This window comes from Natrix helvetica (assembly GCF_964273705.1).
Source record: "Natrix helvetica genome assembly, chromosome: 5".
Classification (NCBI taxonomy): domain Eukaryota; kingdom Metazoa; phylum Chordata; class Lepidosauria; order Squamata; family Natricidae; genus Natrix; species Natrix helvetica.
The window spans coordinates 26016523-26040481 of NC_138551.1; the positions used below are offsets into that span (position 1 = coordinate 26016523).

Below are 23959 nucleotides of genomic sequence, written 5' to 3' on the forward strand. Positions count from 1 at the left end.
GGTTATTGTTACTGCATTGGTGCTCATCTGAATAATATTGTTACATAGTTTGCCTTGTGGAGATGGGATTTTTACTTTGGTAATGAAGAAGTTAATTAGTGTGAGTTGTTTTTAGCAAGCTATGAAAAGGATAACACTACCATACTTCAAAAATCTCTCAGAAACAAGCAAGACTGTGTCTGTCCTACATAGTGACTGTTATGGTCATTACTCTGCATATAGATGGCCTTTTTCTTGAGCTAGTAGGTCTTTTGGCTTACTTAATATGTTTTTGAAGGATTTAATTGGTTTCTGTGCTATCTGCCCAGCTTCTCGAGAAATACATTCTCCAACTCTTGTCATAACCACAGTTGCTGGCTTATTTAAAAACAGCTGCCAATGATAGTCCCTCTATTGAAAGCAACACACCAACCCATGATCTTAACAGAATAACAGCGTTGGAAGGAACCTTAGAGGTCTTCTAGTCCAACCCTCAGCTCAAGAAGGAATCCTATACCATTTCAGATAAATGACTGTCTAATCTCTTCTTTAAAAACCCCTTCCTACTTTTTTCTTTGGCTCTCTGGTCTCTGACTTGACTGGCTGACTAAACCTCTTTGGTATTTGGCTGTTGTGGACTATTTTCTCCTGAAGTCGTGTTTTGTTTGCCATTTACAAAATGATATTGCTTCTCTGTAATTTCTAGATTGTGTGTGCTACTACACAGCCAACTCTTTATCTGTCTTTGTAATTGACTGCAGGACTACTCATTCTCAAATCACCTGTAAACTGAACCAATGTGTTTCCTCAAACAGAAACAGTGCTGTGACAGACATCCAAGTATTACCATGAGAATTTAAATTACTCAAAGGTTAATGTGGGCAATGAACACAAATATTGGTCTACTGCAGGGGTAGTAACTTTTCTGTACAGGGCACATATTTGAAACAGATTATGTGGTAGCTATATTCACAAATTTCATGGTGGAGATGGCCAGTTACACAACCTCTATGGGTAATTCTTCACATACAACCTTTGTTTAATGATGGTCTAGAATTATGATAGAAAGGCTGCTTTATGGCCCGGAAAACATTTCTAGGCATTGCAAAATGTTGCACCTCCACAAATGTTATGGTCTGGTAGCTTTGCAACCTGTTCACACATACAGCAGGTTGCCAAGCATCCCATGATCATGTGGTCACCATTTGCAATCTTTGCCAACTTCCCTATGACAGCAGTGAAAGTCAGAAATTATTGCCACCTACCAACAGGACTCCCTCTCATCTCTGGAGGTTGGCTGAAAGAGCTGCATCCCAAAGAGGAGCTGAATTCCTTTGGCAGGGTACCGAAACAAAGCCAAAATACTGAAGATTTCAGCTCTGTTCCTGCGTCCTGCCAAATGAGTTCCCTTCCATGCCATGGAGGGGTGATGACCTCCTTTGACAGCAAAGAGCAGAGAGTCAGAAGGTAAGGTTAGAAATCTGGGGTGTATCCATTAATATTTCTTCGCTCAGGAGCTAAAAATCCTGTTTGGATTTCAGTAGGGAGGATTTTCAGTTCCTGAGCAGAGCCTCCCTGGATTTCCTGCACCTCAGTGCACTCCTTACCTGGGACTCTGTTTAACAACCTCTACCAACACTTAATGACTGCAATGACTGGGAATGCAGTTGTGGAGCAAAACAATCATGTGGGTAGCCACATGATGTCTCACTTAACTACCACTTCACTCAATGAATGAAATACCAGTCCCAATGGTGGTTATGAATTAAGGACTATCTGTATGTAAGAAAGTTAGCTAACTGTTGTCCCAGAAGACAAATAAGCAGTGGATGGAAATTAATCAAGGAGAGAACCAACCTAGAAATAAGGACAAATTTCCTGACAGTTAGAACAATTAATCAGTGGAACAGCTTGCCTTCAGAAGTTGTGGAGGTTTTTAAGCTCCAGCACTGGAGGTTTTAAAGAAGAGATTGGACAATCATTTGTTTGAAATAATATCAGGTCTTCTGCTTGTGCAGGGGATTAGACTAGAAGACTCCAAGTCCCTCCCAACTCTGTTATTCTGTTAAATATATTTCAGAGTATAATGCTATTTTAATTTTAATCCTGCAATTGAGTCTACACCCCATGCAGAAATATTTATTTTTGGTGAAAAGAAAAAATCTACTATTTTCAGTGATAAGCATATTCACTGTAGGATGGCCTTTTAATAAAAACAATGTATTTTGCACTTAGTTTGGGGTACCTATTTAACTTTCAAATATGCTACAGAGTGTTGCACTTGCCCAATGTAGTGCTGAATTTATAGAAAACAGTTTCTGGTGAAGATCAGCCAATAGGTTTTTTTTTAAAAAAAAAACTGAATTGATTATTTACTGACAGTAAGTCAACTCACTATTGCAAATGCATCAACTATGTAATAAGGAACTATTAAGATCATTGATTTTCTGAATCCAATTGATAGCTAACAGGCTAAAGCTACACACTGATATTTGTATAACTAATATCCCAAGGCTAACACGTTTGACATAAAAATCCCAATCGACCAAATGGTGTAAATAAATGGAAGTTTAAAGCCTTGCTCTCAGAAACTCAAACCCAATATAGAGTTATGACAGATTGTAGTATGCAATATTCCACACAGGTATCTAGGAAATAATCATAGATATAGGTAGATTATTTTTTAAAAAAACTTACAGGCTTATTTAAGGTCCAAAAACTGAGGAAATGGAGCCAGGAAATGTAAATAGGAAGAAGCTCTATTCTATGAGCCAAACTCCTTAGTATCCAGACCTTTATCTTTATTTTATTAAAAATAATCAATTTCTAGGAAATTATAAATTTTATCTGAGAAATGAATTATTGTTTTTGATAATAATGACTTACTCTTTATAAGCTTCCCAGAGTCGCCTAATTGAGAGATCGGTGCCATATAAATATAATAAATAAAATAAATAAAATAAATAAATAATAAAAGAATGCCCAAAGAATATTACTGGTAATAAATTGTGCATATTATTCATTTAAATGCGGAAGACGAATTTAAGCCCAGAGTCATTTGGAGACAGACAGCATCAAATAGAAGGAAAGCAGGCAAGTATAAAACAAGTTACTTATTTAAGAATAATGAGTGACATATATGTATTTTTCTACATTCTTTGTGATAGAAAAATGATTATTTTCCTTCTCACTAAGATTACCATAACATATAACCTGACAATCAAAATTTGAAAATTATATAATCATAAACCTTGATTTAAAAAGTATGTGCAATTTTGTCATTTGAATCAACACAAATCGAATTTCTCATTTGCAATAACTACTATATTTGCAAAAGCTGTTTCTAATACACTGCTGTCCTTTACTTTGCTAACAGTATCTAATTAATAACATTTTCCTTGAGAAATTGAAAAAATGGAATCTGATATCCATGTTATTTTATATTTCAATTTATATAGGGAACCAAATAACTAATTATTTCTTCTTTTATAAAAAAGGAAGTGTACCAGAAGGAGCCACTGGAGTCCTTGATTTTTTTCTGATTAACAAATTATGCATACTACTAACAGATGGCAAACTAATTTTTATCTTCAATACAATTAAATAAGAATTTTCTTTTAATTCCTATACAATTTTTATCTTTATTATTATGTCTTCTTGTGCGGCAGTAGCATTTTTGCATTAAATTCTAATAGTGTGTAAATGTAATAAAACTATTCATTCTCTAAAATACACTGCAAAAGAACAATAGTGAAATTGGTAAGTAGCTTCTATTTAATAATGGGACATACAAGCAGTATACTGCATTCTCTTGACCTTTTCTGATCAATAGGGCCCAATATTAAAGACACATCTCATTTTTATAACTGTTAAACTGAAAAAAGCATTTAACAAATAGCAGAAATTTTGTAATAAACTGCCATTCTGATATTATTCATTCCATTAAAATGAACTTAAGTTTCACAGTATTGTTACACACACTGGAGTACTTTCCTTCAGGTGATGCAAGAATTCAAACTATGGTATTGTTTAGATGTGGTAGATATGATTTAGTTACTCATGTTCAGGTTACAGAACATGAGAGAGAGTGCCATTGACAAGTAGACACCAGCCAGCCATAATGATGAACAATTTGCTGTTGTCCTACATTGTCCTTGGTCAGGAAGCTGATGACAAATCAAATGTATTTGACCAGGGACTACGTGTAGGATTGTGGAAATTACCTTGGGGAAAATAACCAGAAATGTTACAAAAACATAAAGTGCAGAAACATGTCTTAACAAAGGGAATATTAGGATGACACTCAGGCTGACTCCTTCCTGACCTCCTGAGGTACGAGAGGGAAGAATATGAAAAACACAATCAGAGCTGCAATATACTGTTAACATAGGCCACAATATCTCAATAAAACGTACCATAATCCTTGTTTTAAGCAATCTGATTTGAACAAGCTCAAAGCCAGCAGCACCTGAAACAGCATGAAATAGTTGGATCTACTTGGGTGTAGACCAATAATTTGGGTTTACTTGGCCGTGGCCACTAGTTAAATTCCAAGATAATGTTTAATGTTCTCCTGTTAAATGTTTAAATGCATTGTAGCATTTGTCTATTTTGAATTGCTTTTAGTTAAAAGCAATAATCAGGCTGTTTTTAAGTTGCTGGATTTTTAATTTATTTTATATTTCTATATATTTTACACTATCGTTTTTGTGAAATTGGCTGGTTTGAACTGTATATATTTTAAAAGTTTGCTTTGGAAAAAATATTTGAAAAATGAATGGTTTTGATGATTAAAATTAAAATTGAAGACAAATATTGTTATTAGGAGGTAGAGGATGAAACAGAATACCCTGCTATAAAAGCTCTATTAGTATTTTATTAAATGTAATTTAAAATTAAAATATTTGGCTTTGTTTTATCAGCTTTTGCAATAACTACATACAGTTTTAATCTTAATTATTACTGGCTGATAACTTTAGACTTCTCCATGTAAGAAAAGATCATACAGTAGGAAAAAGAAACAAATGGAAAAGAATAAACTCTGACATTGTTTAAACCATCTAAGCTATAAAAATGATCATTTAAGAAGAGGAATAATAGTATAAATAATAATATAAAAAAATCAATGAATTTTACAATTTTATAATAATATAAAAACCAATGATTTTTACAATGATGAAACTGAGTAAATTATACTCCGCTTTTTGTTATGTTACTTCTATAATATAAATGTTAAATCTCTTATATCATATTAACTTCTATTATAAAATCATGGTAAAAATATACATAATGATAATGTATATACCAGATGTTATAAATTCTCTATTGTCTGGAAATTCAACACTGGGTAGTTATTTCAGGCTAATAAAACAACATTTACATTCCAGAATCATGAAATGCATATATAGTTGGAGATGCTTAAATATTGCTTGAACATTTGCAAAAAAATAATTGAGTATACTACAGTTTATATAAGGAGTTTTATGTACATCCAATTTATACCCTTTCTTACAAGACTTTCTGCTGAATGTTTTATTACTCAAAATGTAAGCTTTCTTAATTCAAAATGAAGGCGCTTTAGTTACTAATATTTACAACAGTGTTTACAATTAATTCTCCTTAATAAAGCAATAATTAAACCACGAAGAATCTAAAATTCAAATGGAGTTTTCCCCCCAGTATATATACTCTAATATGATAAAGGCCACACAGTTAGAGTTCAGATCACTGTCATAACAATGAACTTTAATAAAACTAACTGAACATAAAGCGTGACCTTTTGCAATACCTAATGAACTTAAGGGCATTTAAATATATTTTCTTAACATTGAGTACAGCACTCTAAGATATTATGGCTATCTGGGCATGACCTCATATACTAGAACTCTGCTGTACCGTATTATCTTGCTCTCAGTCAATTAAATTAGAAAACAATGTGAACTTTAACTACCCAATGTAAAATAAAATGACACCTAACCTTGCTAAAACTTTGGCATTCTGTTATAAAGGATCATCATTTTTAATTTTAAAAAAGCTATTTCAAAAATACATGGAAATGAAAATATCAGGCAGAACAAATAAGGAAATGATTATAGGTAAAACAATTGAGTCTTGTCTATTTTGAATAAGACATTTAACTAGGCATTGCAGTATAACTGAACATATATAAAATTAAGACTTGTCAATATTCCTTTTCTTGAGTATAATGTTAGATTACCTTAAAATAGGCAGCAGTTTAAAAGTTGTTTGTGTCAAATAAAGACATTTCTAATTCCTGCACATAAAATAATATGAATTCTTTAATCAAGCATATCCATCTGATTAAAAGTTATTCAATATAAATGAATACTGCATTTGACAGATGGAAACTCTTTAAACCTTCATTTGGAACTTCCTAAGAAATGTGCCCTTTCTAGGTAACAAGGAAATTATTCTGGTGAAAATAAAAGATTACTTCATTTTCAAGAAGGGGATAAAGCCCAACAATGACCTTTATCTTATAAAATTGCAGGACATAATTAGTATAAAAGTCAAAGTCGTCAATTCACTTTACAAATGGAAGTTACTACTGCAAACTGTGCCACCTTCATAGCAAAATCAAAAGGATAAATGGCTAAAACTCAAATCACTCCTGGCTCACAGTCTCTCTTTCATTTTCTCTCTCTCTCTCTCTCTTTTGGGAGGGAGGGAGGGAGAGAGGGGGAGGGAGGGAGGGGGAGGGAGGGAGGGGGAGGGAGGGAGGGGGAGGGAGGGAGGGAGAGAGAGAGAGATCCCTTCCGCTATATACATGCCCATTGCAAGTAAAATTAATAGTTTTTATTGACATGGTTTATACACTCTAACTTATATCCTATATTTATCACCTGTGCTGAAAAAAAGAAGAAAGCTCTATGTCAGGCGTACCTCCATCAGTCACCAAGAAAGAAAACTCTCAATTCCATTGTTATGAAAAGTTATGAAAAGATAGCAGCGAAAGAAAAGCAAGATCTGAGCCAGAAAGGCGCAAACAAGTACATATCAAATGTTTACCCAGCCCCCTCCCTTCAACAACCCCACCCCAGTGTCCAATCTGCAACTCCCTAAGGTGCCATGTGGGTTGCATCTGCAAAAGGCACCATCAGGTTGATATGCAAGACGGTTGGCCTTGACCAAGCCCAAACACCGGCCACCAGCATGCGCAGAAATTGGTGAGAAGAAAACTCCCTTTTCCATATCTCCTCTAGTACCATATAATTTCCATCCCAAATACCATGCCCCCACCCTCCCTGTTTCTATGGCAGCCGATAGCAAGCAAGCGAAGCAGAGGCTGACACTCTATTTTTACTTAGCTATATTTTTTCCAAAACATTTTGATTAAATAATAAACCACAGAAATAAAAAGCACAAACATTAATTAATAATTAAATAATCAGAATAACAAAGTATATTCAGTTGATATGATAGATATCTACTAAGTAGCATTGGTACGTAACCAATGCTAACATTTCCTTTCTATCATATATAATTGCTTTATCTGAAAAACTGCACTACTACCTTATTTCATTTTTTGTTACATACCTTCCCTAACAGATTGTTGGAATGCTGTAATAATATAGCTGGAAATTCAGCAGACATCTGACAAAGTACCCCATGACATTGTCAGTAGCAAGCCATGTTAGTTAAGCAGGAGATAGATGTCATGATAATTAAGTAGATACATAGTTGGCTCAAAAATCATAATGAGCATTCAGCAATACTTCCTCATCAATTTAAAGAGAGTTACTCTAGGTTCCTGCAAGGATCACTTCTTTTTATCACTGCTTTGTATGAAAAGACAAACTGGTTTGTAGCCGATACAAAATTAGGTGGGACAGCTAGGACAGACAGAAATAAAAATTCAAAACCATCTTGATAATTTAGTGAAAAGGTCTGAAAGTAACATAATTAAATTTAAGAGAAAGAAGTATAAAGAGTTAGGAAACAAAACTCAAATGCATTAGTTCAGGGCAGAGGCTACCTCGCTTGGTAATGCATTGCTGAGAGGGTAGTTCTTCAGTGGAGAAAAGGGAATTAAATGGTTTTGAAGAAGTAGCAGTCCTCCTCAAAGATCAGGGTCTTAGATTGGCAATGTTTCTTTGTCTAATTCTGTTATCTGAGGTACAGGAGAGAACATTTCTAATTTAGCAAACAAATTGCATTTACTCCTCTACAGAGGTAGCTTAGCATTCTTCATGCAATAACATTATGATTTGATTATTGTAACATATCATATGAAATTGCCTTGGAAGAGTATTCAGAAATATAGCGCTCAAAATTTTAATTAGGTGACTCAGTGGGAAGATAGCTTGCCAGTTTTAAGAGATCTATACCAATTGCCAGTTTATTTCCATATACAATTCAAGGAGATAATTTTCAAGTTCTTCATAGCAATAGGAAACTAGTTACTATAAGAACATCTGAATAATAGTTTCTCAGTCTTCCACCCCTACATCAGTGAGGGATTTTTCATTGTTGGTACTCAATTGATGGAATTAATTGCCCATCAAAGTTCATCAACTTTGTATGCATTATGCAAGAGGCTAAATTGTTTTTACACTGGCATGTACCTCACAAACAATTATGTTTTAAAAGGTCATCTTCAGATTATGTTCACTTCTGATGGCTACAAGGACCTGTCATATAGTTTTCTTGATATCAGTACAGAAGTGTTTTGTCATTGCTTTCTTATAGGATATTTCTGTACATCCAGTCTATCTAACAGCCTTGGTATTCTAATGGCTTTCCAATCCAAATGATTGGATAGTCCTATTAGCTATTAGTATTAGTCCATAGCAGAATATCTCCCGGTCTGAGGCATATTTCTACCTTTAGGGAAGTAGCATTATTATTCTGGTAAGTGATATATGATTGATTGAAAAGAAATATTTATGATTTCCTGAAATTAATTTTAGTAATTATGAATGATGTAATTTCCTGACATTAAAACAGACTTACTCATGCCATAAGGTGCTTCTTTCCCACTTGGAGATTTAGCACTTCATACCATTGAAAAAAAATCAATGTAGTTTACAAAGTCTAAAGATTTTCCATTCTGGTCTTGACTTTATAGGAGGCAAGATTGATAGGAGGAGTATTTAAAGCTGAAATCTAGATGAATGATTTTGTATTCTTTTATAGCAGCTCTCAACTGACACTTAAAAAAGACACTTAAGTCTCAGCATTATTGCAGTCTCTCCTCCAGGAGAGACATTGTCAGAAAAAGATCTTATCTTAGATATCACCTGTTTTAGTACTAAACCTGAGAGAACAGGTTATAGGATTACCCATCTTTGACATAAGTATTATATTTATTTTAAAGGCAGGAACCAGCATTATACAATTAATACCTAGAATGTTTGAAAATCCATCAGAATTTCCTATTTGATTTCCGACTTCCGGTTCCGGCTGCTGAGAGCGGCAGGCGTGTTTTGCTCGCCCTGTGCGTTCTTGGTGGCCCCCCCTCGATCGGGGGGGGCACAGGGAGCCTTGTAGGGGCGCCCTGCCAAGGGGGCGTCTAGCTGGGGGTCCCCTGTATCGGTGGCGGCCCTAGGGGGGGCTCCTAGCATTGCCCTAGGTGCCAGGAGGCGAAAGGGGGTGCGTGGGGAGCTTCTATGCTCCCGCGCGCTTTCGCTTCAAGGCTGCTGGACGAACTTGACAATCTGAAGGCTGCAGCTGCGATGTGGTGAGATGGAAACGCTCCCCGACTCCCTCTTTGATTGTTTAATGAAGGATTGACAGCTTTTTAAAGACTTTCAATCGGTTCCTGGGAAGTGCGATTGGAGGGAGGGGGATTTCCCCCCCCCTTGGATAAGCGGCTTTGGACTGCTCTCTGCCCTTGGAGGAGAAGGGGGAGAGCTTTAGAATGAAATCACACTCATAGCAAGCAAGCAGATGAATACCCTGTTGCAATTGTGAAAGAGAAGTGATGATCTCTTCTTTTTGAAAACTTTGGTTTTCAATTTTGGTTTGTTGCCTTCTGATCCCGTACTGGCAAGGCAAGATGGCATACTTCTGTTGTCTTTATGCACTTTGAAATTTGACCCCACCTATAGAAATTGCTGGCATTTTGTCTTTGTCTCCGTGACACCCAGAAATATCTCTTGAAATACTGAACCCTGGACTTGGACTAATGGACTTTATTGTCTGGATTTGAACTATAGAAAAGGTCTCTATTATTGTCTGGACTGCCTGCCTCGTGATCTCTCTTGGCCATCCCCTGTTCATAGTTGCCATTTCATCTTATGGACACAGACACCTCTGAGCTTCTCTTTATTAAAATGGCACCGAAAAGACCCCCACCTGGGAAACCAGGCTTTGCTGGCTCGGCTCCAACATCCTCAACGTCCAGCCCCAGTGGACAACAGACATTAACATCTCTACTACAAAAAGCCCCTGAGGACGACCTAACCCAGCAGTTGCTTCAAAATATCTTAAAGGGGCAGGAGGAATTGAAAAATCAACTGAAAGAAATGAATGAGCAGCTCAGAGAGATCCAAAGCCGAACGGCTCAAAACTCACAAAGACTGGAACTTTTGGAGGAGGGGACGGCTGAGATGAGGGGGCAGGTGAGGGGGGTCCAGAGAGGAAACCAAGAACTGGAGAACCATCAGATAAAAATGGAATTTGAAAGGATATCTTTTTTCCTTAGATTTCAAAATGTAATTGAGGCTGATGATGAAGATTTGAGGAAGATTATGACAAACTTACTCGCTGAATACATTAAAAAAGACAGACAGCAGTTGGGATGGGATATTGACCTGGTCTATAGAGTTAATTCAGCTTATGCTAGAACACACAATGTTCCAAGAGAGGTTCATATTAAATTTCTTAGAAAGACTACAAGAGATGAGATTCTGAGTGCACAAAGGGGGTAAATGTTAAAATACAAGGATAGAGAGATAGTCATCCTGAAACAAATCCCAAAGAAAGTTAGAGATAAAAGAAAAAAATATTCGTTTAGTGAAGAAACTATTCGAGAAAGGGGTTTGGTTCCGGTGGCTGCTGCCAGAAGGCATGCTGGTATTCTGGGAGGGCAATATAATCAGAATTAATACAACAATGTAGGTGGAGGCCTTCATGGAAAAAAACAAAGCTCTCCTAGATAAAGTTGATGACACTACACAAGACACGGGAGGTGCCGGAGCCTTGCTGGGGGGGGGGGGGGAGAGGCAACATCAAGAAAACTTAGATCACAAAAGTGAGTTAGAAAAATAATGCAATTGCTGATACAGGGAACTTTTTTCTGTTGGATATAAAATAGATTGAAAATATTGGAAGATATAAGGTAAAAATATGGTGTCAAAATATTGCTAAGTAGTGAATACTTAATGTATTAACAAGTGAAAGTTATGAGAATCGGGGGGAGTGCCATTTCCTGCACAATGTAGCTGTCATAATTTGTACCTTTACCCATTACCCTTTCTAAAAATTTTGTAAAACCAATAAAAAAATTTGTTTAAAAAATAATAATTTCCTATTTGATTTCCTATTACCTGATTTTTGATTTATAGTTTTAGTTACATTTAAAGAAATAACTAAATGAAATAATAATTATTCTGTTTAAGATGAAATTCTTTTGATCTTTATTTTCATATTAGATCCATTAATCTAAATCTGTATGCATAGAAAACCAGGAAGAAGACTATGCTAGAACTATTCTTCTTGGTAAGTATACAAAAATCTTGTGAGATTTAAAAAATAATAATATTTATGTATTATGAATGAGATTGTTTATGAATCCTAACTTGCACTTTTATATTCAAGTCAAATTAAACTCCAAATCTTATTTGTAAAATGAACCTAAAATATTCTACTTCATGAAGAAAATTTAGAAAAAAATAAAATACTAAGTTCATGAATACTGATATTTATTAGAAACACCACATGCTCCAGACAAAAGATAAATATATTACAATTCATAATGTTTATATTAATATTCAAGTTTCTATAGTAAACATTTTTATTTCAAGTGTGAAAGAATAATACAAAACTACTGTCACCTCTGAGGAACAATTTAGTTACCGGTAATTCATCCTCATTGCGCACCCTCATTTATGTGGGGTTCATTTTAAGCTGATACAATATAATGTTCTCCAACTATGTGCTATGTGAATTGTTCATATAAATGGCATAAATTAAGCTGCCTTCATATGTACTCAATCACATTTGTAGCCTTGATTTCTTCTCTTAATTTGTGGCCAAGACACCATATTATCCCTTTCAGAGGTTGACCTCAGAATATTAGATTTTGCCAGATAGTTCTCTTCTACTAAACTGAGGGGAGACATTTACTCACCCCTGCCTTTTCATAACAAAATCAACTTTAAACTTGCCATGATGAAAAATCAATAAAGCAGTAATTACTTGGCTTATCATTGTGTGGAGAAACAAATTGGGAAGTGAAGCTTAGCATCCACACAGATTTCAGTGAAACAAGGGGAGTTTTTGGATCACTAAGCTAGGAAAGGAAAAGGTCTCTGAGCAATAATTAAATTTACTCATGCTGATTTTCTGCCAAATTTATTTCCCCAGTGTATATAAAATATTCTACATCTTACTAACTAGCATAACTAATCAATTCAACATATGAAAAACAAAAATGCAAGCTCAAAAATTAAAACATTGGGAAATACGTTTAAGTATTATTTTGTTAAATTTAAAAGAACAAGTCATTTATTTATATTTGAGATGTGAGATTACTTTAACAAGTACATTTACTCTATATTCCAAATTCTTATATAACTTTCATATACCTATTCATTTCAGGTACCAAAAAAGAACTGTCAAGTATTTTAATTATCTTCTAGTTCAACAGAATTTTTTCATGATCAATTCAGTTTTAATCAAGATATCATTTAATTGCATTATGAAGCATACACTAAAAATGCTTACTTATATCATAATAGTAATCAAAAATACTTAATCTGAATGCAAAAAACAAATTGTTCTCCTCAGCAGTGTTTATATCATACCTTACTTATATTACTGCTATCATGATTATATAGTTTGAATTTGACTAACCTATCTGAGGTTTTTTTTTATAAAAAAAATCAGGACTTCCAATAAAACTGTCATAAAATCTGATACTATCGCATAAGAGCTTAATGCTGTTTTCAGCTAGATATAAATTAAAATAATTTGTATCATAGAAGCTATTTTTGTAAATATTGCATTTTTACCGATAGATTTCATGCAGCAAATTAAATTAGATCAGTAAAAATGAAAATACAATTACTCTATCAAACTTATATTAGAGCTGCTACAAACCAACAACATACAAAAAGAGAAAGGAGAATGAGAATCCTTCTACTGATTAGAGAGACTATGGTAATTAAAAACATTTAAAATTGAACAACCTCCAATTCTCCCAGTAGGTGGAGACATCATCCAGACATGGGTTATTCCAGCCAGTGTCCAATAGGACTGGGTCTACCAATTGATAAGTCCCGCCCTCCGTGCTATCCTCCCCAGCTTAGACTCAGTTCGTTTCCTTTGGACTGGCTGTGTCTGGTGATCTCTCCAGCAGTTTTTTAATTGCAAGCTGGATAAATTGGTAAATTTGTCTTAATTTGATATATTGGCTAAATTCTAAATTGTGAAATTTGCTGTTTGGTGCGGAGGTTTGCAGGACAGGATTTCTTCCCTGGTCTTAGTGGCTTTCTGAGGAGATTTGGCCCACGGGTTCTTCCCTCTGGCGCTTCCTTGCCGCTCGTGTGCCTCGCGCCGTTCCTCGGGCGCTTCGTTACTATTGCCGGGGCTTCTGCCTCGTTTGTGGCTTCTGGGCTCTTAGCCGAAAAATTGCCTGTCAGCAGCCTTCGCCTACAGACAACTGCCGCTGCCTCCACCTTGCGGCCGCCCGAATCACACCAGAATAACTATTTGGAACCGCTGCTTCCCTTATCATCCTTTCATGCTCGGGCTGCTTGGTTTGTCGTATTAGCCATTTGCAGACTTGAAATGACCAGGAGGTTGTGGCGAACTAGCCGGCATTGCCAGTTCGTATTTCCAGTCCCTCAGAGGAGTTGAAGGTTCTAGGCGGCCATCTTGGATGAGAATTTTGGCAGGAAAAAGTTCTGGTGGCCATTTTGAGGCATAAAAAAAAATCCGTCTGCCATTTTGACAGCATCGCATGAGGTCGTGAGTAGCATGGCTTCCATTGGCTCAGATACTGTGGTTTCTGATTCGCCTCGGGATTCTCCACCTCCCTCTATACCATCTACGGGGCCCAGGGAGTCAACATCCAGGAAAAGGGTGGGTACTGTAAGGGACGTTGCCCCCAAGCCTGCCAAAGTTCCGGCTCAGGAGAAGGTTCCCCCAAAGGACAGGAAGGTCCTCCGGCCTCCAGGCCACGTAAAGCCAAGGCCAAGTCACACCATTGTGAGGGGCCTACACAGGTTCAATTGATTCCGGCACCCAGGCCTCTAAGCCCTCCTGAGGAACTATCCACCAAGAAGAATGGGGAAAATTCCCCATCTGCCTCCCCATTGCAGCCTGAGGATGGGGTGATTGTCCCTGAGGAAGATGGGTCTGAAGGGGAAAGAAATCTAACCCCTGACATAGGTGTTGATTCCCCTAGCCCAGGGGGGTTCCTTGCTATCCTTCTGACATGGCAGACATTATAGCGGCTGCCATAGAAAGGGGCATTACTGCTGGCCTACAACATTGCGCTGATGTGGCTTCTACCTCCAAGGCATTTAAATCCTACAAGAAGGCAAAACCTTCCAGTGCAGAGGGGGTGCCTACTTATTCTCTTTCTCAGGCCTCTGTTTTAGAAGTTGATGAACCAGTATCCAGGGATTCTGACCTCTCTGATGATGAGGATCTTACACCTGCCCCTTCCTCTTTGATAGGACTGTTTAAACCGGTCTTATTTCATTCCCTTCTTTTTAAGGCAAAGAAAGTATCTGGCATCCCTGCCTTTAAGCCATCTTCCACGACAGAGCAGGACAAGACTGACACGACTGATCCTCTTTTTTCCAGGCCTACGGTAGAAAAAGAGGTGGTCCCTTCACCTAAGCTTTTTCTGGAGCTAGTCCAGAATCAATGTGGTTCGCCAGGGTCTGGGCTCTTCCTTCCGCCTTGGATAAACAACTTTACAACGTGAGTCCCGAGTTATCCAAGTTGCTGGAGGTCCCTTCCATCGACCCTCCAGTGGTGGCCTTTTCTGCTCCCAACGCTGCCACTGCGGCTGCTGAAGATGCCCTCTACCCGGAGGACAAAAGGTTTCATCAGACCTTGGTCAAGGGGCACCAGGCCTCTGCATGGGCGGTGCGGGCTTCTTCTCCTGCTTCTTTCTTTAACAGGGCAGCCTTGCGTTGGCTGAAGCAACTTCAAGAGAGACTTCCTCCTTTTGACACAAGATCCCACAAGGATCTAAACAAACTCAAGGCCGCGATGAAATTCTGTGGATGCCTCTTTAGATGCAGCACGTTTCGCCTCCAAGGCCATAGCCTGTTCCGTGTCCACTCGACGGCTGTTATGACTCAAAAAATGGCAGGCGGAAGCCAGAGCAAAATGGAAACTTGCATCTTCACCTTTTTCTGCTGATCGTCTCTTTGGGCCTCCGCTTGAACCTCTTCTCACTGAGTCCAAAGATAAAAGAAAGGTTCTGCCTTCAGCTACTCGGAAAATTGATAACAACTCTTCTTCTTCTTTCTTCCGCAGCCCTTTCAGAACATGCACGGGGGTTTCAATTACTCCCGTCCGTAACATCAGGCACCCCCCAGACAGGGATCAGCTTCTTACGATAGATCTGGCAAGAACAACCAGCGTTTCTCCTACAGGAAGTCCTACAAGGGAAATTCCAACTGACCATTCAGGACTCATTGAGCTCCCTTCCCATTGGAGGTCGTTTATTGGCCTTTGCCGATCGTTGGGATGTCATACCAATCAGATTGGGATTGGCTCTAGAATTCCTCTCCATCACCACCCCCGCAGTACTTCGTCACTTGTCCGGTCTCCAAGAGAGAAGGTTGGTGGAAAAAGCTATCCAGCATCTCCTTCAGATTCAGGCCATAGAGGAGGTGCCTTCCAACCAACTGGGACAGGGGTTTTATTCCCGTCTCTTCATAGTGCCGAAGTCTTCAGGGGGTTGGAGAGCAATTCTCAAACTCAAATTTCTAAACGAATTTGTAATTTACCGGAGGTTCAAAATGCATTCCCTGCAATCCATATTGAAGAGTGTCCGTCCAAACGACCTCCTCTCCTCTGTGGATCTCATGGAAGCATACCTCCACATCCCTATATTGGAGGCGCACAGGCAGTTTCTCCGGTTCTCCTATGCTGGAATGCATTTCCAATATCGGACTCTTCTACTCTGCCTATCATCGGCCCCGAGGGTCTTCACAAAGGTCCTAACAGTGATTGCAGCCCATCTACGCTCTCTTCCCATTCACATTCTCTGTTACCTGGACAACATATTGTTGCTGTCCAGGTCATCAGACCAGGCCCACAGGAACATTCGAACCACACTCAAGGGTTCCTGGTCAATGCCAAAGAGTCATTTAATTCTGGCCAATCGCCTCATACATCTAGGGGCGGTGATAGACACGAGCATAGGGGTTTTCCTCTCTCCAGAGCAAAGAGTGAGCATACGTAAATTGATCTCAGCCACCCGGCGGCAAACAAGATCCCACTGCTCCAATTGTCGCAGTTATTAGGGAAGATGGTGTCCAACTTCCACATTGTGCCATGGGCTCGCTTCCACAGTTGTCATCTGCAGTGGTTTCTGCTTCCCTATCAGCGGTCCAACAGCAGCTGGAGCAGCCGGAGGTAAGAAGGTCTCTACAATGGTGGCTGTCTCCAACACTGTCTCAGGACATTCTGTTCAGGGATCTTCAGCGGGTGGTCCTCACCACCGATGCAAGTCTCCTGGGCTGGGGTGCTCACATTCACAATCAAGTAGCTCAGGGGCTCTGGTCCTGATCCGATCTAAAGAACAGTATAAACTGGTTACAGCTGAGAGCAGTGTATCTCGCACTACTCCATTTCAGGCACATAGTCACATGTACACGTACTCATTCTCATGGACAATACCACCACCAAGGCGCATATAAACAGGCAGGGGGGAATGTGGTCAAAGATTCTAATGACTTTATCATTCCAGTTAGTGGCATGGGCGGTGGAACATCTCCTATCTCTTCGCTCAGAACATATCTCAGGCATTCACAATCTGCAGGCAGACAGCCTCAGCCACAAGCACATTGCCCCGGCAGAGTGGAGCCTTCATCACAGGATCTTCAGGCAAATCAGAGAGGTAAGGTCCCCCAATTCTGGCTCTGTTTGCGATGCAGAACAACCATCAACTCCCCAGGTACTTCACGCGTTACGCAACTATGGGGGTGGAGGGAACCGACGCTCACAGGTGCAGCTGGCCTCAGGGTTTTCTGTATGCGTTCCCTCCAATTCCACTGATTCATTTGAAAGATGCTGATCGAGGAAGCAGAACTGATTCTTATAGCGCCCCACTGGCCCCGGTTCACGGATTTGATCAATCTGTCGGTGGACCCTCAGTGGCAGCTTCCTCAATTCGACTCTCTGCTTCTACAAGGCTCCCTCCGACACCCCGATCTAGCCTGGCTTCGTCTTACCGCTTGGAGATTGAGCGAGAGGCCTTGAGCGAACTCTCACATGGGGTAATACAAACGATCCAAGCTGCCAGGCGTGCGTCCACTAATCACATTTACGATGCCACTTGGACTCAATTCTCTTCCTGGTGTCAGCTAAAAAGCATTTCACCTTTGCAGGCCTCCATACCTAATGTGCTTCAGTTTCTTCAGTTGGGACTTGACAAGGGACTGTCCCCAAATACACTACATCATCAGGTGGCAGCTTTGGCCTCGGTTCTGTCCATTGATGCTTCTAAGTCACTCTCACATCAGCCTCTTATTTGCCGATTTGCCGATACCAATCTCAAGCCTCCTACTCTACGTAGGTTTCCTTCTTGGGACATTGCCAAGGTCTTGGATGCCTTAACAGGGTCTCCATTTGAGCCTCTGCATTCGGCATCTCTGTACCATCTAACAATCAAGGTTGTGTTCCTTGTTGCTGTCACTACAGCCAGGCGGGTCTCTGAACTAGCAGCATTGTCTACCAGACAGGACTTATGCATATTTCATCTGGACAGAGTTGTTCTCCGCCTGAACCCAACCTTCATACCTAAGGTAAATTCAATATTTCATAGAGCACAGGAATTGGTGCTTCCTGACTTTTGTTCCAATCCATTACATCGTCTGGAACGCAAATGGCACTGCCTTGGTGTGCGTCGGGCTTTGCGTGTATACATCAAGTGCACTGCGGAATTCTGACGTTCAGAGGCTCTCTTTGTCCATTTCCAACCTGGAGGTAAGAAGAGGTCCAAGGCTTCTTCTCTAGACATTGGACGTTGGGTTCGCTCAGCGATTTCCAGAACCTACATCCCTCTATCTATTACGGTTCCACAATAAATCCCGGCACACTCCACACGCAGCGCTTCCACTTCAGCTGCCTGGTCCTCTCAGGCCCCCTTGGAGGAGATCTGCAGGGCGACCACGTGGACAATGCCATCACCATTCATATGCCACTACAGGCTAGACAGATATGTGTTGGCAGATGCAGCCTTTGGACGCCGAGTGTTGCAGCGGGTGATGGCTCATCAAAATTCTTAAGTCCTCACTCTGTTCCCTCCCATGGGACAGATTAGGCTTTGGTATGTCCCATGTCTGGATGATGTCTCCACCTAACTGGGAGAATGGGCGTTGGTTACTCACCTGATACGCCCCTTCTCCAAATGGTTGAGACATCATCCAGCCCCATCCTGGGAGTGTTGTTCGGATTAATTTTCTGTTTTGCATTGACAAGGAGAGATCACATGACTTCTTGAATATTTGACACAGCAGTCTACCTTTATTCTTCCTTCGTCTAAGCTGGAGTGGCTATCACGGAGGGCGGGACTTATCAATTGGTAGACCCAGTCCTATTGGACACTGGCTGGAATAACCCATGTCTGGATAATGTCTCCACCATTTGGAGAAGGGGTGTATCAGGTGAGTAACCAACGCCCAATCTCTAATCTGTAACTTAGGTCAGCTGTCTGTAGATTCTAATTTGTCCTCCATTTGTATTCATGACAAGAAAATACACCATATGTAACAACAAACCAGCAAAGCGGGTGTGTGTCTATTGGTAGCTTGGAGGTAAAATAATTTGATTTTTGAGCAGATTAAATGTAACATTTTACATCTAACCGCAGATCTGATTTGACATAAAATTACAATAAAGTAATGTTAAATCAATGGTATCAAGAGGCAGATGAACCTGTCTTCATGAAAGGAAAAACAATATGCTTATTTACAACTCAGCTTTTGCTTAGCACACCAAAAAACCAAAAGCTTTTAGTTCCCCATACGTGTTTGAAATATATTTATTTCAAAATTTAAGATTAGAAAAACTTTATTACATCCATTTTAACTGAACTATCTCAAGCCAGGAGAGGAGATTAGTAATTTCAATTATTACAAAAACTACTTGTTTTATGTCAGATTCAGTAACCAAACTATTAAATAAAGAATCTGATATTTAAAAGTTACCCTGTAATTTCTTTAGAACCAAAACAACATGGAGATTTTATATTTTCCTGAGAGTTTAATTTTTACACCTTAATAAAAGCTGACATGAGGTTGTTGTCTATCATTCCCACCCTCACCCCACCCAGGTTTATAGGTAAAAATTCATATTTAAGCTATTTTGAGTTTAAACTGAATTTAAATTATTCAAATTAATTACACCAAAATCTGAAGGTTTGATACTAATAGCATATCACTGAGTATAGTGAGCATAAATACATATAAAAATCTATAATGTATTTCTATGTGTACACAGCTTAACTGAGGTCATAGATATTTATTACTGTTAGTTTGGAAAAGTTTATGATGTTTAAAACTTTAAAAACAGCAAAAGTTGATGACATATATAACATTGAACAAAATGATTTCCATACTTTTTCTTTTTCTTTCAAAACTCCTTGACTCAGTCATTTGGAACCTCCCTTCATAACATTTCCTTAAAATGCTGGACCTCAGTAACCCATGCCTCACCAGTCAATTCGACTATTGCAATATGCTCTACTTGAGATTGTCCTTGGAGATCATGTAACCCAAGCAGTATATTGCACCTACATTAAAGTTGCTGCATTGGTCAATAATCTTCTGGATCCAATTCAAGAGCAAAAAACAAACAAAAAACCTTCTCATCCCTATGAGCGGTATGTTTTTTTCTCAATCTTGGGTCCTCTACAGAGGCCTGGAAGAGTTTGAGGGTTCTGTATAATAAGCTGTTCCTAGAACTGCACTCTTCTGGACAAAGAGCTTTGATGTTGTTCCCGAAATCTGTTGGAGCCACTTTCCCAGATTAGGAATCACAACCCCATGTTCTCCTACCATCACTGGGACCACTTTGGGCTTTACTTTCCACATACTATCCAGTTCTTCCTTCAGGTCTGGTACTTCTCCAGCTTCTTATACTCCTTCCTAATATTTCTGTCTCTTGACACTGCTACAGCTATCACTACTACTGTCTTCTGGTCCTTGTCTACTACTACTATGTCTAGTTGATTGGCCAGTATCTACCTCTCCATCTGGATCTGGAAGTTCCACAGGATCTTAGCCCTGTTATCCTCAACAACTTTCTCATCTGGACTTGAGAGGGTCTAGCTCATATACTTGCAGATGTTCCTGTACATAACACCAGCTATTTGACTGTGCCGTTCAGTGTATGGAGTTCCTGCCTGCATCATGCATCATGCACCATGACATTATGTGTTGGACTGTCTCTGAAACGTCTTTGCATAGTCTGAACTTCAGGTCTAGTATGGTAGACCCTTACTTTTATGGGATTGCTGTGTAGTGCCTGTTCTTGTGCTCTTGTGCTGCTGCATAGTGTCTCAGTGCTATCTTTAGTCCAACCTTTTGCAAGCACTAGATTTCCCAATGTTGTGGTCCGCCGGCGGTTTGCAGAGCAGGCAGCAGAGTTGGACAACAAGGGGGTTGGGGAGGAACATGGGCCAGTCCTGGAATCTGGGGAAGGCTTAATGAGAGCTCCGTATCGGAGGTAGAGATGAGGCCAGAGCCATCTGGGAGTTATGTGCTGCCTCCAGAGCCAAACATCAACAAGGCAGAGGAACGGGTTGCCCCTGTTCCCAGTGTGTGCACAGAGCTGCCAGAAGGAAAGAACAGTTAAGACAGAAGTGACAACTCGGGAGTAAGGCTTGGAGGTGATTGGCCCTTCCCATAGGTCATAAGGGAGGAGCAAAGGAACGTGAGCCTTTGCAGGAAGCAACTTTGTTCATGCTTGTCAGTTTACCTTCTAAGGCTCCATTTTGACTCTTTGCTCCATGTGGCCTTGTCAAGCTAATTGCCAATTAAGTCTTTGGCAGCGTTTCAAGGAAGATAAAGGTGGGTGCTTATCAGCCTTATCTCAAAAGACTTTGGCAGCCTACTGTAGGACTCTTTACAACTATTTGGGACTCATTAGAGGCTGTGGATGAACATAATTCACAGCCATTGAAATATTGCTTTTTACTGTATCAGGAAGCCTAGGTCAGAACACCTAGATAAAAGTTATCAGCTGGTATAGTCTCTGCGTGTTGGACTTGGAGTGAAAACCTCTGTATATTGTGAGGTGCTTCTGGGCCCTCACATCAGCAGCTTCTGTGTCTTCCTTTGGCCAACTGACTATACTAACAGAGTATCTAATGACTGGCAGACCATAAGTGTTGATGGCATGGATCTTGGTCTCTGATTCTGATGTTTCTTCAAGACCTGTTTGGTGGTAGTTGGACATTGCTGTGTTCCTTGCCTCCAGTGCCCTCCTCACTGTGGTTCCATGTGACTGTGGGATATCACAAATATAAATTTTCCTCATAGCAATCACTGAATATTATTATTTCAAATGTCCCAACAGAGCACTAATTAATACTGTAACTAAGTTCATCTATCTTGTTACAGGTTGTCCTTTCCTTTGTCCTCTTCTATTATCTTCCTCCTTTTCCAACCTTAAAGCCTTTTCTAGTAATACATCTGACTATTAACCAGCATTTAATTTAGCACTTATGTAATCATATTTCATTAATTCTCTATTGCTAACATATTATTTCTTTTTAACTTTCTTTCATTCGCTTTTTTATATCTTAAGGACTTCATTTAATCTCTATGTACTTAAATTTAATGCATCTTATGATTTTATTTTACCTATTTGGTTCTTAATTTTCATGGTTCTTTATAATTTTATGTTTATAAAATATTGGTCAATGATCATAATAAACTTGAACTGTCTTTATTTATTTTGTGATTTTCTTTTCTTTTTGATACTAATTTGGATTTATTAGGGTTTTTTTGTTCAATGTTATATATCACAGTCCTTTATAATTGGAGTAGTTTTTATAAAGACTGTAAAATAAGTAATATATAAAATTAATTTTCATTTGCTATACAGATAGCTATGACTTTATGTAAAGTCCATTGTGCATTTCAGATACAGGACCTTCTAAAATAATGTATAATATTTCCACATATTAGCTGCTAACTAATTGTATGACTGTAATAATCAGAATTAGTTTCTGTATATGTGCCTTAAATTTAGTTTAGGATATGGGTAAAAAAAAGAGGAGATTCTGACAAGAGATTTATATTATTTGAGATGTATAATGTTTATATAGCAATATTTTTAAAATAACATTTTCCAGTTTTCTTTGACAAAATAGTTCCTTACTGCTTGCAACATTTTAGCAGGTGTGTTATCCTCAAAAGTAGTATACAAATATAACAGATAATAAATTATATTATTCAAATGCTACATTACAGATTTTTCTAGTAGTGACAGGTCAAGGAACATGTTTCCATAATTATGGATAATGTACTTGCACCAATCAGATCAAAGAATAATTATTTGTTTATTGATTATAGCATTCTTAAACAGTTGAAATATATTCGGATGTAATCAGGTCAAACTAATAACTGATGCATAATACTATGGCCTTTTTGAAATAACTGGTTTTTATTATTAAACTGTTAGTTCATCAGATGAAATTTAAGATATTGATTCCTTAAAGCTCTAAATGACCTTGCTCCAAGTTCTCCTGGCATATAATTATCTCCACATGACAGTCAATAGACGAATCTTTCTTCAAAAAGTCCTGATTCATGCTGAACAAATGGAAGAAGGTATTCTGTATCATTTCCCAACTTACAGAATGTTCTCTCTTCAGAATTAGACTTGTCTCATCTCATCTTCAAGGAGACCTCAAGTTCAGCAAGAATCTTTGAAATGATTGAATCAATTTTTTATGCATACATTTTTATCTGGATTTTAACATTTTATTTATTTATTGCATTTATTGGCCATCTATCTTAGAAATAATGTACACATATAGTAATAAGGACAAGAAATGGTAAAAGTGAAATAAACAGAAAAAAGGAAAAATAGGAAACGAAATTAGAAATGAATTCTTAAAATTAATGGACTATTAAAATAAGTAGTTTTATATCTTCATTTTTTATTCTTGTTCTTTCATTTTTTAATTTTTTTTACTTTAATTTGCACAGTATGGATTTTTATTTTAATACATATCATTTTATAATAATTTTATTATGTTGACATATATAAAATGTATATAAAAGAAATATATGCCTTTAACATTTAATAAAATAATTAGAAAATAATGAATAAAAATGGAACCGATATAAAAAGACTGTCAGTGAAATTTCATTAGAAACTGACTTGAGCATGTGAATGGCATTCGTTTAGTCCCTTCCTAATTGTAAACCTGTTGTAAATTGTCCTTGAAAAGAAGGTATGCTACTGAAAATTGAAATCAACAGCAGCTAATACATTAAAAAGAGCTTACATTGAAGAAGTCTTCACTGGGAAAATTTACATATCAAATAATAAAAGCAAGATGATTTGCATAGAAAAGGTCCTCAGCCAATTT

At 38.3% G+C, this 23959-nt stretch overlaps 1 protein-coding gene across 2 annotated transcripts in view; it reads right to left on the reverse strand.

Moving 5' to 3' along the window:
- Positions 1-23959, reverse strand: part of RSRC1 (arginine and serine rich coiled-coil 1) — a 164618-nt gene that overhangs the window by 12167 nt on the left and 128492 nt on the right. The gene's annotated exons all lie outside the window — the stretch shown is intronic.